This window comes from Camponotus floridanus, unplaced genomic scaffold (genome assembly GCF_003227725.1).
Source record: "Camponotus floridanus strain SB8 unplaced genomic scaffold, Cflo_v7.5 scaffold161, whole genome shotgun sequence".
Lineage (NCBI taxonomy): Eukaryota > Metazoa > Arthropoda > Insecta > Hymenoptera > Formicidae > Camponotus > Camponotus floridanus.
In genome coordinates this window covers 211,278-227,500 of record NW_020229283.1, presented here as the reverse complement: position 1 = coordinate 227,500, position 16,223 = coordinate 211,278, and the positions used below count along the sequence as shown (strand labels likewise).

The 16,223-nt window shown below is 41.7% G+C and overlaps 1 long non-coding RNA gene across 1 annotated transcript in view; it reads right to left on the bottom strand.

Moving 5' to 3' along the window:
- LOC112637396 overlaps positions 1-15,713 on the bottom strand; it is a 16,608-nt gene extending 895 nt beyond the window's left edge. The window contains exons 1-2 of the long non-coding RNA XR_003122538.1: positions 15,666-15,713; positions 15,173-15,402 (exon numbers count right to left, since the gene is read on the bottom strand). This is a non-coding gene — a long non-coding RNA (uncharacterized LOC112637396). The remainder of the gene's footprint in view (positions 1-15,172; positions 15,403-15,665) is intronic.
- Between the last annotated feature and the right edge of the window lie 510 nt (positions 15,714-16,223).

The window sequence follows — 16,223 nt, the reverse complement described above, 5'->3', positions numbered from 1 at the left end:
AGAAAATACAAAAATTAATAAACTGAAGAGAGCACCTGCTACATTAAAGCAGATAGTCTCAACCAGCACGCAACACGCACGGACGACAGTGATAAGGAAATCACGGCCAAGCAGCTGAAAGCCGAAAGGAAACACCAGCGCTCAAGGACCAACGTCGATCCACGGCCAAGGCAACGCAACGCAGACGGACAACGCATCGCCGACGGATAGCGCACCAACGCGGGGCAACGACCCACCAGCAGCATCAACAGTCGAGCGATACGATAAGCGACCCGATAAGTTACGACCATGCGAATCACCGTACTACTACTGTAAGTCGAACTTTATTTAAATGTCAGCACCGCCAAAACAAGTAAAATTTAAAAGTCCGCGATTTCTGAGCGTGCCAGCCCTATTGGCAAATAGATTCGGAACTGTAACTCCGATACGAGTAGCAGAAGAGGCTGCTCGTGATATTCGTAGAAGCGTGCGAAAAAATTTAGAAAAACATTATTCGAGTTCTAACTCATCCGAGGAACACGAACCGAGTAATAACGATAATTCGGTACAAGACGGACCAAGTCGCGTTACAGTACGAAGAAATTATTCACCGATATCAGTTGATATTAGTTTATTCGAGCCACGTGCGCAAGTGAATATGGAAAACGAAGCCGTCGATAGAGAAATCGAGCGCATGCGAGCGCAACAGGCCGAACTAAACGCAGCCGCGGCCTATGAGGACGCAGGTCAGCCGGCCGAAGGAACGAGTAACGTATTACTCGCCGAACTCGTACACAGTTTCCGCGAAATGCAAACCGAAATGCAGTACATGCGCGAACAAATGCGAGAGATACAAACCGCACAAGCAAATTTAAACGAAGCACGAGTAAATGCAAACACTGTCCCACTTGACGTAACGTACGGACGCACTCAACGCGATATACGAAACCGACGTAGCGCAGCCCCGCACTATGTATCATTAAAAGAAGCGCGAACAATGATTCCCGAGTTTGATGGGACGACGCGACATAGATTACAGGAATTTTTAAACGCTTGTACGTACGCGGTACAAAATATTAATCCCGCGGACGAAGAATCGTTAATACAAGCAATCTTATATACTAAATTAAGAGGTAAAGCCATGCAAGATTTCGAAACGCGAGATATCCAGACATTTGAAGAATTAAAAACACAACTCGAAACTTGCTATCAAGCGAAGCAAAGTACAACACACTTACAGATAGAATTTAATTCTTTAAAACAAAAGTCAAGCGAAACCGCCCATGCATTCGGCCAACGTGTCGATATGTTAGCCATGAAACTATATGAGTCCATGGTGGAAGGAGAAGAATGGCCTCCTTCATTTAAACAAGCAATACAAGAAACCATTAAAAAACAAGCGCTGATAAATTTTCAAATCGGATTACGCGATGAATTAAAAATTCTTGTGCGATCACAAAGATATACTTCGCTCCAAGAAGCGATAAATGGCGCAAGCTCGGAGGAGAAGCTTATCGGCCCGTCTGTAACACGAGCATCCGGCTTCTCCTATAAAAATAAATTCGACGTTAAAACGCGACCAACTCGAGATACTAACATACAATGTTATAGATGCGGGAAATCTGGACACTACGGACGCGATTGTCGAAGCAGTAATAAATATACATTACCAAAACCGGAAAAATCCACGCGAATAAACACTTTGAATAAATTTTGCAAATATTGTAAAAAGACAGGACACACCCGCGCGGAATGCTGGAGCCTGAACGGACGTCCTAAAATAAATAACATTAATAATAACCGTAATTCTAAGCCGGTTAATCAAATAAAACATAAAGAAAGCGAACGTGAGCAAAGGACTCCGCATAGACAGAGAAAAAAGAGCACCGACTCCCCAAGTGATAGCGAAGAAGAAGAAGAAGAGGAAGCGAGAAGGAAACAACCGCGACCTGCCTTAGAGTATTGCGTGACGCATATAAAAAACACGCTTACAGCCAAAGGCGAGCTACTGCAGGTATCATTACCAATCCGTGAAGTAAAAGGCGAAACAATAAATATGCTGTACGATTCCGGATCAACAATTTCCCTAATTAAATTGAAAAATCTAAAGGACGATACACCTGTATACGAAAAGAAAATTGCACTCACAGGAATCAGTGGACATAAATTATACACACTAGGGAAAGTGTACGCGACAATTATACTCAACAAACGTGTTATCAAGCATGCATTTTATGTCGTAAAAGATGACATAGCGATCGAGCATGAAGGAATTTTAGGAATAGATTTCCTTAAAAAACAAACAGCAGCCTGCGATTACAAACGAAACCAAATAAAAATAAAGGATAGTATATTGAAATTACATCCATGCAGAAAAATAATTCTGAAACCTCGCAGCGAGACAATCATTAAAGCAGCCGTAAATCAGAATCATATAGGAATAGTCCGAACAAGCGAAGCGGCCCCAGGAGTATATATTGGAAACGGCCTGGTGGAACCAAACAATTTTTCATGTCCTGTGAGTATGATAAACACGACAGACAAGGAGATCGAACTGCTCACTCCAATAGTCACACTAGAAGACATGGAGGAAGATACAGAGCATATAAATAAAATAAAAACAAAAGGGAAGGCTAAAAATGCTGCTTCTCGTAAACAACAAATTTGACAACTACTGCGAACTCAACATTTAAATAAAGAAGAAAAACGAACACTGTTAGAAATCTGTGAAGAATACAATGAAATATTCCATCTGGAAGGAGAACCACTGACATGCACCGCGACGGTCGAGCATGAGATAAGCACGCGTGCCGACACCGCGCCGGTGAATGTAAAACCATACCGATTACCCGAGAAACATAAGGCGGAGGTAAATCGGCAAGTACAAGAAATGCTGCAAAATGAAATTATCAGGACAAGCACGAGTCAATGGAACGCACCATTATTAGTAGTGCCAAAGAAAGCAGATGCATCAGGAAAACCGAAACTCCGAGTAGTCATAGACTTCCGGAAATTAAATGAATTAACCATAGGCGACTCATTTCCATTGCCTAATATTACTGATATTCTAGACCAACTGGGAAATGCGAAATATTTCAGTACATTAGATCTAGCGTCAGGATATCACCAAATCCCAATGGCTGAAAAAGATAAGAATAAAACAGCTTTCTCAACTCCCTACAGACATTACGAATTTAATCCGTTTACGAAGTTAATGCCGTTTGGATTAAAGAATGCACCAGCGACTTTTCAAAGGCTGATGAATTCGTGCTAATGGGAATACAAGGACTTAGATGCCTAGTCTACCTTGATGACATCGTCATATACGGATCAAGTTTACAAGAGCACAACAAGCGATTAAAAGAAGTTATGCAAAGACTGCGAAAAACTCACTTAAAATTACAGCCAGACAAATGCGAATTTTTACGCAAGGAGGTAATATATTTGGGCCATATTATTTCCGAAAACGGAATATCTCCAGACCCATCGAAGTTAACAGCAATAAAAAAATTTCCGACGCCGAAAAAAGTCAAAGATATTCAATCCTTCATAGGATTAGCTGGATATTACAGAAAATTCATCGAGAATTTTTCGAAGATTGCAAAACCGCTAACAAAATTAACAAAAAAATCGGAAAAATTTATTTGGACAATGGAACAGCAAGCAGCATTTGAAACATTAAAAGAGAAACTAATGACTGCACCAGTGCTGAAATATCCTGATTTTACAGAAGAATTTATTGTGACCACTGATGCCTCCGACTATGCGATCGGAGCAGTGCTATCACAAGGAGAGGTAGGCAGCGACCGACCGATTGCTTACGCCAGCAGAATATTAACAAAGGCGGAGCAAAATTATTACTACGGAAAAAGAATTATTGGCAATTGTATGGGTTGTTAAACATTTTAGACCATACATATATGGAACAAAATTTAAGATTATCACGGACCATAAACCTTTAATATGGTTGTTCAATGTAAATGACCCGGGATCGAGATTAATCCGATGGAGATTAAAACTAGAAGAATATGATTACGAAATCATACACAAGGCTGGAAGAGCAAACGCAAATGCCGACGCCTTAAGTCGCAACGCGATACCGGGACCATCGCTAGAAAAGGATAAAGAAATTCTAAAGATAGAAGAAGAAGAAACAGATACTGATAATATAACAACATACACAGAAGAAGAGAAAAAACAGATATTATCAGAGTATCATGATGCACCTATAGGAGGGCATCAAGGAATTGAACGAACGATTAAAAGAATCCGCTTACAACATAATTGGAGAGGATTAACTAAAGACGTAGAACAATATATCGCGAAATGCGAATCGTGTCAAAAAAATAAATTATCAAGAAAAAATAAAGTTCCTTTAATAATCACCGACACGCCTAATAAACCATTTGAAAAATGCGCGCTAGATATAGTAGGACCGCTAACTATTACTAATAATGGAAATAAATATTTATTAACCTTCCAAGACAATTTAACTAAATTTATTAAAGCTATTCCGATCCCAAATCAAGAAGCGAATACTATCAGCAAGAAATTTGTTACAAAGATAATTCTTGAACACGGAATACCGGAAAAAATTTTGACAGACCAAGGAACTAATTTCATGAGCGAGATCTTTAAAAACACGTGCAAATTATTAAAAATAAACAAAATACAAACAACCGCGTATCACCCAGAGAGTAATGGCGCATTAGAACGATCGCATCGAACGCTAGCAGAATATTTAAGACACTATATAAATGAGGACCAAACAGACTGGGACGAATGGATACCATTCGCGATATTCACGTATAATACGACACCGCACTCTACTACAGGATATACACCTTTCGAATTGATGTACGGACATCAAGCCGAAATTCCGACAGCGTTAACAAAACCGCCTAAACCAACATATAATTATGATGACTATGCGCAAGAACTAAAAGAAAGACTACGCGCAACAAACCAACTCGCAAAAGAACACATAAAAGAAGAAAAATGTAAAGCCAAGAAACAATATGATAAAAACACAAAAGAAGCCCAATTTAAAATAGGAGATAAAGTGTTAGTATACGACGAGACACTACGACGCGGAAGATCAAAAAAGCTAGAATCATTATGGACAGGACCGTATACGATTTTAGAAAAGAACTCCGACGTAAACTATACAATAAAAAAAGGAAGGAAAACGATACGCATGCACACCAACAAATTAAAACTATTTATAGAACATTAATAAACACAAAAATAAATATACACTAATAATAAATAAATTTACTTACCCATATGGACGACCGTGTCCACGGCCTGAGGGGCGCAACGGCTCCGGCAAACGCTCAGGAAGACGACAGACGGCGCGGGCCCTCCCCCTGGGCACCGCATTTCGGCCACGCTGGCCCAGGCGCAAGAGACGTTCTACGCGACGATGCGCCCACAACGCCGCGAACTCCTCGGCCTCCTGCGCCCGCGAGAGGTCTAAAACATCCCAAATGGAGGGCAATATGCTCCTGGGATAGGGCACGACCTCGCGAATCACACGCGCACCAGTAACCAAATTTACAGTCACACACAATGAGGAAAGGTTGTTCGCGTATACACGCGAACAAGCCCGCTCGAAATGATCGCGCGGTAGGGGAGGGCCACCAGACACATCCCGCACCCGAGGCAAATCGGCCTCGCAATTGTTATTATCGCATGCGAACTCCTCTGACGAAGAAGGATAGCTCGACATGATTTATTTATTTTTTTTTGTTGCTTTGTGAACTGACTAACAACCAGCGAAAGACTGAAGCTCGCGAAAGGACATAATACATAGCAGAGCTAAGTTGAGAAAGATTAAAACCAATCCCACACTGATAAAATTAGCAAGCAACGAATAAATATGATACCAGCAGAGTACATATATATAATACTTAATATATATAATTACAGAACGCTAATACTAGGGATCAACCTCGTTCCCACCAAGCAAGACGAAACCCGCCTTCCGTTTGAAATTGAAGAATTTAAACACAACCCAGGAATCTACTACGAAAAAATCGGACATTTATATCAAACCGAGCAAACCTGGAAATTAGTTATCAAATTCGACATAACGGAATTAAATGATCGAACTTGGCAAATCAACTAATATATTAAACAAACTAACGAAATATGCAAAGAAATAAAACCAGAAAATAACATAAAACAAACGTGCGACAATTTAAAAAATATTATTAATAATGATTCAAATAATCTAAATAAAATAATAACATTAATAAATACATTATATAAAGTTAAGTCAGATAAACGTAGAGGCTTAATCAACGGCGTAGGCTCTATCACAAAAACCCTATTTGGAATAATGGATGAAAATGACAGAAAATTAATAAACGAACAAATAGGATTATTAGAAAACAAACAACAAATCTTAGAACACGTCGCAAAAAACCAGATTAAAATTTTAAACTCCACCATAATACATCTAAACAAATTGGAAAATATATTAGATTATAATGGAAAACTAATTAATCACTATATTAGAGATTGTACCACGAGAAGAAATAGACGAACATTTTACGGTAATAATAGCAATGATAAATAATTTAATAAGAGATGCGAAAGATATCTTGGAATATCTAACATATATACGTCAAGGTAAAATGCATCCATTACTAACACCCATAACTGACATTATAAACCAACTAAAGGAAGCCGTACTTCAATTACCACGAGGCTCATATTTCCCCTTTGAAATTAATCAAAATGAATGGGTAACGATAGAAAATTTTATAAAAATAAATGCGTATTGCGAAAAATCGAAAATATATACAATATTAAAATTCCCCATCATTACGCAACCTATGTACGAAATTTTTAATGTCATTCCGTTACCAACAACCGACTATAAAAACAAATTTGCTTATATAGAAATAGAGAATAAGCTAATGATTGTAAATAAAGAAATGCGTATCTATTTAAGTTTAACAAAACAAGATCTAACTAATTGTATAAATAAAAATAAACAATACATATGCGAAAGCAATCATCCGATATACCACCTAAATATAAATACGCCATGCAAAATGTGGCGGTACACGCCACAAAAGACGTTTCGCGAGAGCGCATTAACGCGGCGCGAGGCTTTCTCGCAAGCGCGCGGGCACGCGGCGGCCCGGCTTTCTCGCAAGCGCGCGGGCACGCGGCGGCCCGGCTTTCTCGCAAGCGCGCGGACACGCGGCGGCCCGGCTTTCTCACAAGCGCCCGGGCACACGCCAACTGTGCTTTTCCCGTAATAAGGAAACAATAAGCGGCGGATATAAGGAGGACCCCCGCAGAGACAAGACACCTCTCTTACGATCACTGCTTTATAAGTATATCAAGAAGACGAAGATTCCAGCAAGCGACCAAGATTCAGGAAAAGGAGACGACCGAGACATCATCACGGCAGCAAAGGAGAACGAGCCTCCTCTCCCGGAGGAGATCATCGCCGTCCGGAAGAGGACGCGTCCAGCGCCAGTGCTCACCAGCCGAAAGAGCCTACAGGAGATACCAGGACCACCCGAGGAACTCCCGCGGTCCCAAGGCGCCTCGACGGCCAGGAGCCCGCGCTCGGGAGAAACCCCACGGGAATTTTGGCCCCGCAAAATCATACTCGGGGTACGCATCCCGGCTTCACTCCGGGACGAGAGACGGAAGGTCGTGTACGACCCATCACTGGCCCGTTTGAAGCAGCCAGGAGGGCGAAAGCGGGCAACCAACATCGCAGCCTCCCACTCCCGAGGCACTACGAAAAACGAGGACAAACCAAAGGCCGTCCTCAAACCGAGGCCGAACACTCCGCCTCCGGTCACTCCAGGGTCTTTACCAGCCTCCCTGATACCCTGGCATACACCACGAAGGATCTCGCCAGAACCGCCGGTCCTGCGGGACCCACGTTTATCGAGAGTCCAAGAGAACCTCCAGTCGACGGCGACACAGACTCCCAGGGATATCAGGGACGCTTCAACGCAGACCGAAGAGGAGCCCACTCGACGCCGAGTCCGGAACGCGGGGTCGCAAACCGCATCCCCGGAACGCCACCGACGTCGGAGTCGACTTTCCCCATATAGACCGCATCGCCGATCTTATGTATACCGATGTGTAAAGGAGCAATAAATATAAGTTATATCGTTAGTACCGTGTGATCATTAAGTACGAACCTGTCATTCCTTGCGGTTCCCTACAAATTGGTGACCCCGACGCACACGGTAAAAAATGGAGAACGAGGCAAGAGAAATCGTTCATAAAGTGGCGGTTAAGATTCCCCCTTTCTGGAGCGACGAACCAGAGTTGTGGTTCGCACAACTAGAGGGACAATTCATACTCAGCGGCATAACACAGGACTCCACAAAATATTCCTACGTCCTCTCCCAATTGGATTCCCGCCAGATAAAAGAGGTTAAAGACATAATAACGCAAGCCCCTGAAGCGGATAAATATGAAACCATAAAAAGAGCCCTCATACAACGAATGTCGATCTCGCAGGAGCAGCGGACTCGACAGTTATTAGAACTAGAGGAAATCGGCGATCGGAAACCCTCGCAATTTCTACGACACCTGCGCACATTAGCAGGAGAAAACGTGCCTGATTCTCTCTTAAGAACACTCTGGCTGGGGAGACTTCCCAATCAAATGCAGATGATTCTCGCAACCCGCACCGAGGATCGCCTCAATGAAGTAGCTGAGCAAGCTGACCGTATCCATGAGATGTCATCAAGGGCCGTCGTAGCAGTAACAGATACCCCGAAACCAAGAAAGTCCAACCCAACACTGGAAAAACAGATCCAAGCATTAGCGAAACAAGTAGCAACCTTAACCACACGTCTTTCAAGAGAAAGAGCGAAAGAGAAAGACTCGGACAGAAGGAGCCGAAGCCGAAGCCGAAGCCGAAGCAAAGAATATAATAAAAATCACTGTTTCTATCATAATAGATTCGGTGAAAAAGCAAAGAAGTGCACGCAACCATGCACGTACAAAGAGTCGGAAAAAGACCAGGGCAGCCACTAATGGCGGCCAGTGACTCCGCCCCAAGACCCCGCCGCCTCCATGTGACATGTCGAGCAACCAAAGAACGTTTCCTCATAGACACAGGCTCTGATGTAAGCGTATATCCCCGCTCGATGACAACAGGACACACATTGCCAACGAATTACGAGTTATTCGCAGCAAATGGTTCTCTGATCACTACATACGGATGGATCACGCTACAACCAAACCTAGGACTACGACGTTCATTTCCATGGCGATTCGTCATAGCAAACGTCACATCACCCATTATCGGAGCAGACTTCTTAAGCTACTACCGTCTCCTACCGGACTTACAAAAAGGAGTACTGGTGGACGGGAAAACAGGGCTACACATCAAGGGCACAGCAGAGGCAGGATCCATTGAGTCAATTAAAGTATTGACAATCGAAACCAAATATCATCGCATACTCGCGGAGTTTCCCGAGATTACAAGAGCTACAACTAGGGCACGGACCATCAAACACTCCACCGTGCACCATATCGTAACTACAGAGGGACCACCGGAGGCATGCCGCCCTCGTCGGCTAGATCCGAATAAACTAAAAGCAGCGAAAGCAGAGTTCAACCTCCTGCTACGAGAGGGGGTTATACAAACATCAAAAAGCCCTTGGTCAGCCCCTCTACACATGGTTCAGAAGAAAGAAAACGCATGGAGACCTTGCGGAGACTACAGACGCCTGAATGCAAGGACGGTACCAGACCGCTACCCGATCCCGCATATAGAAGATTTCTCGCAGACTCTCCATAATAAAAGAATTTTCTCAACATTAGACCTAGTTCGGGCATACAATCAAATTCCTGTGCATCCAAACGATATACCCAAAACAGCAATTACTACTCCCTTCGGTCTCTTCGAGTTCCGATACATGCCATTCGGTTTACGCAATGCGGCACAGACATTCCAACGCTTCATAAATGAGATTACGAGCGATTTGGAATTCTGTTACGCTTACATTGATGACATCCTGGTGGCCTCCAGCAACGAAGAGGAACATGAAGAACATCTACGCAAACTCTTCAAACGATTAGAAGAAAACGGCATTCTGCTAAATCCCGCTAAATGCGTCTTCGGAGCTAAACAAGTACTCTTCCTAGGGTACGAAGTTTCGGAAAAAGGGACACAACCCCCGCCAGACAGAATCAAAGCAATAGAGAGTTTTCCTAAACCGCAGAACATACAACAACTGCGCCAATTCCTGGGGACGCTCAATTTCTATCGAAGATTCATCCCTGACGCTGCAAAGGAACAAGTACTACTAAACGATGTACTCAGTGGTCCAAAGATCAAAAAGAAATCACCAATTACCTGGAACAAAGAATTAGACGAGGCCTTCCTGAAATGCAAAGAAAGCCTTGCCAGGGCAACGATGCTGGCACACCCCAAACCTGAAGCAGAGATCACACTCACGACAGACGCTTCTGACAGAGCAATGGGTGCGGTAATTCAACAACGGAACGGAGAAGAATGGCAGCCATTAGCCTTCTTCAGCAAAAAGTTCAACCCAGCGCAGCGAAAATACAGCCCTTATGATAGGGAGCTATTGGCGATTTATGCCGCCATTAAGCATTACCGCCATATGCTCGAAGGAAGAGACTTCACAATCTTCACGGACCACAAACCAATCACATACGCCTTTCAGCAAGACCCACTGCATAGCTCACCAAGGCAGACGAGACATCTACAATATATCGGACAATTTACTACCAATATACGGCATATTTCAGGAAAAGACAATACTATCGCCGACGCATTGTCAAGAGTCGAGAAGATCCAGGAATCAGTGAACCTAGAGGATCTAGCAAAAGCACAAGAAGACGACACTGAATTACAAGAATTAGTAAGCAAAGACACAGCACTGAAGCTGCAGAAAATACAAATTCCTGGGACAAATTCCACACTATATTGTGACACAACGACATCAATCGCAAGACCGTTCGTCATAAAGGATTACAGAAGACAAGTATTTCAATCGCTACACAGCCTGTCACACCCAGGGACCAAAGCTACAGCGAAATTAGTCGCAGAACGTTACGTATGGCCAAGAATAAAAGCGGACTGCCATCAATGGACACGGGCCTGTATCAACTGCCAGCGAGCCAAGGTACAGAGGCACAATCGGACACCTCTCGGCAGTTTTAAGACCCCGTCAAAACGGTTCGAGCATATACATATAGATCTGGTCGGAGCTCTACCCATTTCAAAAGGCTATAGATATTGCCTCACGGTGATCGATCGATTTACCAGGTGGCCCGAAGCTATACCGATAACAGACATATCCGCAGAAACAGTAGCGCAGAATCTATTCACCCACTGGATCGCAAGATTCGGCACACCTGTTCGGATCACAACGGATCAAGGAAGGCAGTTCGAGGCCGACTTGTTCCGACAATTAACCAAAATAACAGGTACAACGCAAGTGCATACAACGGCCTATCACCCTGCAGCAAACGGCATGGTAGAACGCCTCCATCGCCAGATAAAGACAGCAATAAAATGTCACGCAACAGAAGCATGGACAGAAATACTACCAGTAGTCATGATGGGGATCAGGGCAGCCTTCAAAGAAGACCTTCACGCAACACCGGCAGAATTAGTATACGGGGAAGTAATAAGGCTACCCGGAGAATTCCTCCAAGAATCACAGGACACAGCAGAGAACTCAAATGATTTCATACTCCGACTCAAGCAAACTATAAAAAGTCTGCGACCACAACCGGTTAAGAGACACGGAACGCCGGCAATCTTTGAGTACAAAGACCTGGAAAAAGCGTCACATGTGTTCCTCAGGCATGACGCACCAATACGGGCACTCCAACCGTCGTATAGCGGCCCGTATGAAGTCCTAAACAGAACAGAAAAGGTCTATAAGTTACGGATCAACGAAAAAACCGTCCACATAACAAAAGACCGATTAAAACCGGCATACATATTAGCAGAGGAACCAGACCAAACAAAAAAACAAATAGAACCCCGAAACACTCCAACGGTTCCAAGAGATCAGGAAACAGCAGTACCCGCAGAAATCAAAACAAGAAGTGGAAGAATTTCACGCAAGACGGTACGAGTCCAAGCATCCTAGTAAAATACAACGAAGGGGGTAATGTGGCGGTACACGCCACAAAAGACGTTTCGCGAGAGCGCATTAACGCGGCGCGAGGCTTTCTCGCAAGCGCGCGGGCACGCGGCGGCCCGGCTTTCTCGCAAGCGCGCGGGCACGCGGCGGCCCGGTTTTCTCGCAAGCGCGCGGACACGCGGCGGCCCGGCTTTCTCACAAGCGCCCGGGCACGCGGCAAGCTGCGCGCCTAGTACCGGGCACCTCCGCCAGGCGGCACACGCCAACTGTGCTTTTCCCGTAATAAGGAAACAATAAGCGGCGGATATAAGGAGGACCCCCGCAGAGACAAGACACCTCTCTTACGATCACTGCTTTATAAGTATATCAAGAAGACGAAGATTCCAGCAAGCGACCAAGATTCAGGAAAAGGAGACGACCGAGACATCATCACGGCAGCAAAGGAGAACGAGCCTCCTCTCCCGGAGGAGATCATCGCCGTCCGGAAGAGGACGCGTCCAGCGCCAGTGCTCACCAGCCGAAAGAGCCTACAGGAGATACCAGGACCACTCGAGGAACTCCCGCGGTCCCAAGACGCCTCGACGGCCAGGAGCCCGCGCTCGGGAGAAACCCCACGGGAATTTTGGCCCCGCAAAATCATACTCGGGGTACGCATCCCGGCTTCACTCCGGGACGAGAGACGGAAGGTCGTGTACGACCCATCACTGGCCCGTTTGAAGCAGCCAGGAGGGCGAAAGCGGGCAACCAACATCGCAGCCTCCCACTCCCGAGGCACTACGAAAAACGAGGACAAACCAAAGGCCGTCCTCAAACCGAGGCCGAACACTCCGCCTCCGGTCACTCCAGGGTCTTTACCAGCCTCCCTGATACCCTGGCATACACCACGAAGGATCTCGCCAGAACCGCCGGCCCTGCGGGACCCACGTTTATCGAGAGTCCAAGAGAACCTCCAGTCGACGGCGACACAGACTCCCAGGGATATCAGGGACGCTTCAACGCAGACCGAAGAGGAGCCCACTCGACGCCGAGTCCGGAACGCGGGGTCGCAAACCGCATCCCCGGAACGCCACCGACGTCGGAGTCGACTTTCCCCATATAGACCGCATCGCCGATCTTATGTATACCGATGTGTAAAGGAGCAATAAATATAAGTTATATCGTTAGTACCGTGTGATCATTAAGTACGAACCTGTCATTCCTTGCGGTTCCCTACACAAAATAAAAATATATGTATACGAAACAGATTATCGAGAATATTGTAACATAAAACACGTAACAGTAAACCATACAATATGGATTGACTTACGTCAACCACACTCCTGGCTATACTCGACAGCATCCGAACAGCAAGCCACAATAAAATGCGATAAGCACCCTGATTATAAGAAAATAATCAGAAACACAGGTCGAATCACACTACGTGACAATTGTAAATTGACAACAACAAACATAATATTACAGACTAAAACAATTACATATACTTCAGAAATAGAAAAATTTCAACCCGAATATAATATAACAATCTTTAAAGATAACAACTACACAAATGACAGACAAAAACTTAAAAACATAATAAATAATCCAACAGAGCTAAAAGAACTAAATAACAAGTTAGAAAAGATAAATAAAGATTTAAATAATAACGAAAATAACTTCTTTAAACAAAAAACATTTATATATCCAATGGCTTCCAGTGGAATAACCACTATAATTATTATAATAGTAATAATATGGATAATTATCCAATATAAAAAGAAGAAATCTAAAAAACCGACTGTTACAATAATAGACGAAACTGACAAAACATGCGGAATGCCTAGACCAATATTAAAACAAACTAAGAGCACACGATTTTAGAATAAATAAGTTTAATTTAAGAAACGATTATAATGAATATTGTACACGCGAAATACATTGTATTTAAAATAAGGATAGGCATATACACATTTAGAAGACAGAAAAACTTCGTTTGCAACCTCCGTTTTTCTTTTCCAACGGGGGAGGGATGTTATAGCCCGAGAGACTATAACTTATTATACCATTATAATAGAATATATAAGAGAACATTCGCGAACCATGCAAAACCGCCATCTCAGCAAACCACGCGCGAGAACGCTCGCCGGAAACGCGAAAGACGCTAACGAAGGGATTCGACTTTGAACCTCCTTCGCTTGCAAGTGGACTTTGGACGCCACGAAGAACCCCCATGACCATACATGGTCATGTCGCTAGGCGATCCCCTCCAAAACACCCTCGAAACCGAGGAAATAAAAACCGTCCACCGCGAATCCGCGGCGGACAGTCGTTAATTATAAATCAAACAACAACTAGTACGAGATCGAGGGCTAACTGCTATACTGTGTAACGATTCATTCAAAGAATTATTAAACGCTCTAAATCTAAAACGAGGCGACACAGGAAAGGACGACAATAAGGACAGAAGGCTTGTAAAGAAATCGACTAGAAATAAAGTACGAGAATCTATTTGTAAAATAAAACTCTTATAATAAAAGAATCACTGATACTGATCCGAGGATCCGAATCGTTCCCGGCTACCCCACACCCTGTGCTGCGTCGGGCACAACAAAACATATTAGCTACAACTATATAATTTAATATTTTTATATAATTATTTTTTAAAATTCTTTATATAAAGTAATCCTCAACAAAGATGTCAATTTAAAATTTGAAAAGCAATTGTAAAATTTTTAATAAATATAAACGTTTAATAAATTGTATGAAAATATTCGATCAACATTCAATAATAAATTAATGTAAAAACTTCTTTATAAAATCATTAAAAAAGCTTGTTGAATATATATCTACTGTTCTCAAAAAATTATGTACATTAAATAGATTAGTTTATGTTAAATAATATAGCAGATAATAAATTTAGTAATTTTATTATAACGAGAATTTATGTAACATTCAAAAAATATAATACATAAAATTTTCTAACGACAATTTAAACTAATATTTTTACTAAAAATTGTATTTTCCATCAGATTGTTACTTTTTTCAAAAATATTTTTTTTGTTCAGAAAAAGATCAAAATAATAATATGGGCTTACCATTTGACTTCGATAACTTTTATCATTAATTAGTTTTGCTTCGATTACGTCAAGATCATTTTTATTTTGCAATGGCAAGTCTTGAAAAATGTCTACAACATTTTCTTTTTCTTCAAAATTAGTAATTGGAAGTTTTTCTATAATAAGCTTTAGATGTCTTTCAATAGAATTATTTTTTAATTCCAAACTTATCAACTTTCCAACAACAAAACGTCGAAAATTTTTAGTTTCTGTAAAATATTAAAAATTTGTTGTATTCATATACTATATTTGTATATAATTTTGTATCTCGACTTGTAACGCGTTGACGCGTCCTGTGTGCAGAAGCTCTTTAATGAAAATTAAAGAAATTTAATTCATTACAGAATTCACTGTTTAATGTTCAATATATGCAATCAAATGTACATTGGATACAATATGAAGTCTTCTGTAATGGATTATATTCTATAAAGTAAATTGTAAAATTAAACATTAAATACAATTAATATATTACCTTGATTACAATTGAAACTCGAATCAAGCTTTGCTTGTTGGATTGGCATACTTGCTGTTTCAGTAAAATTAGCGGATTCAAAATCCTTTGTAAATGATTGTTCTGTGTCTGATGCATAAAGTAAATCTTCAGTGTCATTTTGTACATCTAGAACAAAATAATTTTTTTATTATAACATTTTAATACACTTTTAATATTAATTAGCATCAATATATAGGCACTTTTAAGTTTTGTATTATTATTTATAATCAAACATAATATGCAATAATATCACAAAACAGACTCAATTAATATAAACCAAATATTTATATTAGATACATTATATTAATCTGTTTTATTAATATTCCACTTTATTAATATTCCAAATTATATTAAGTTATAGTTATTTTATATAAAGGTATAAAAAATATTTTTAATTAGATGTACATATACATACATATACATATCTTTTGAGTTAGTGCAATACGTAAGCTAATGTTAATTTTTTTTGTTTTTATATTGTAATTCAAACGAGATACGTTTTATTTTATATTTTTAGATAAAAACATATACTTAGAA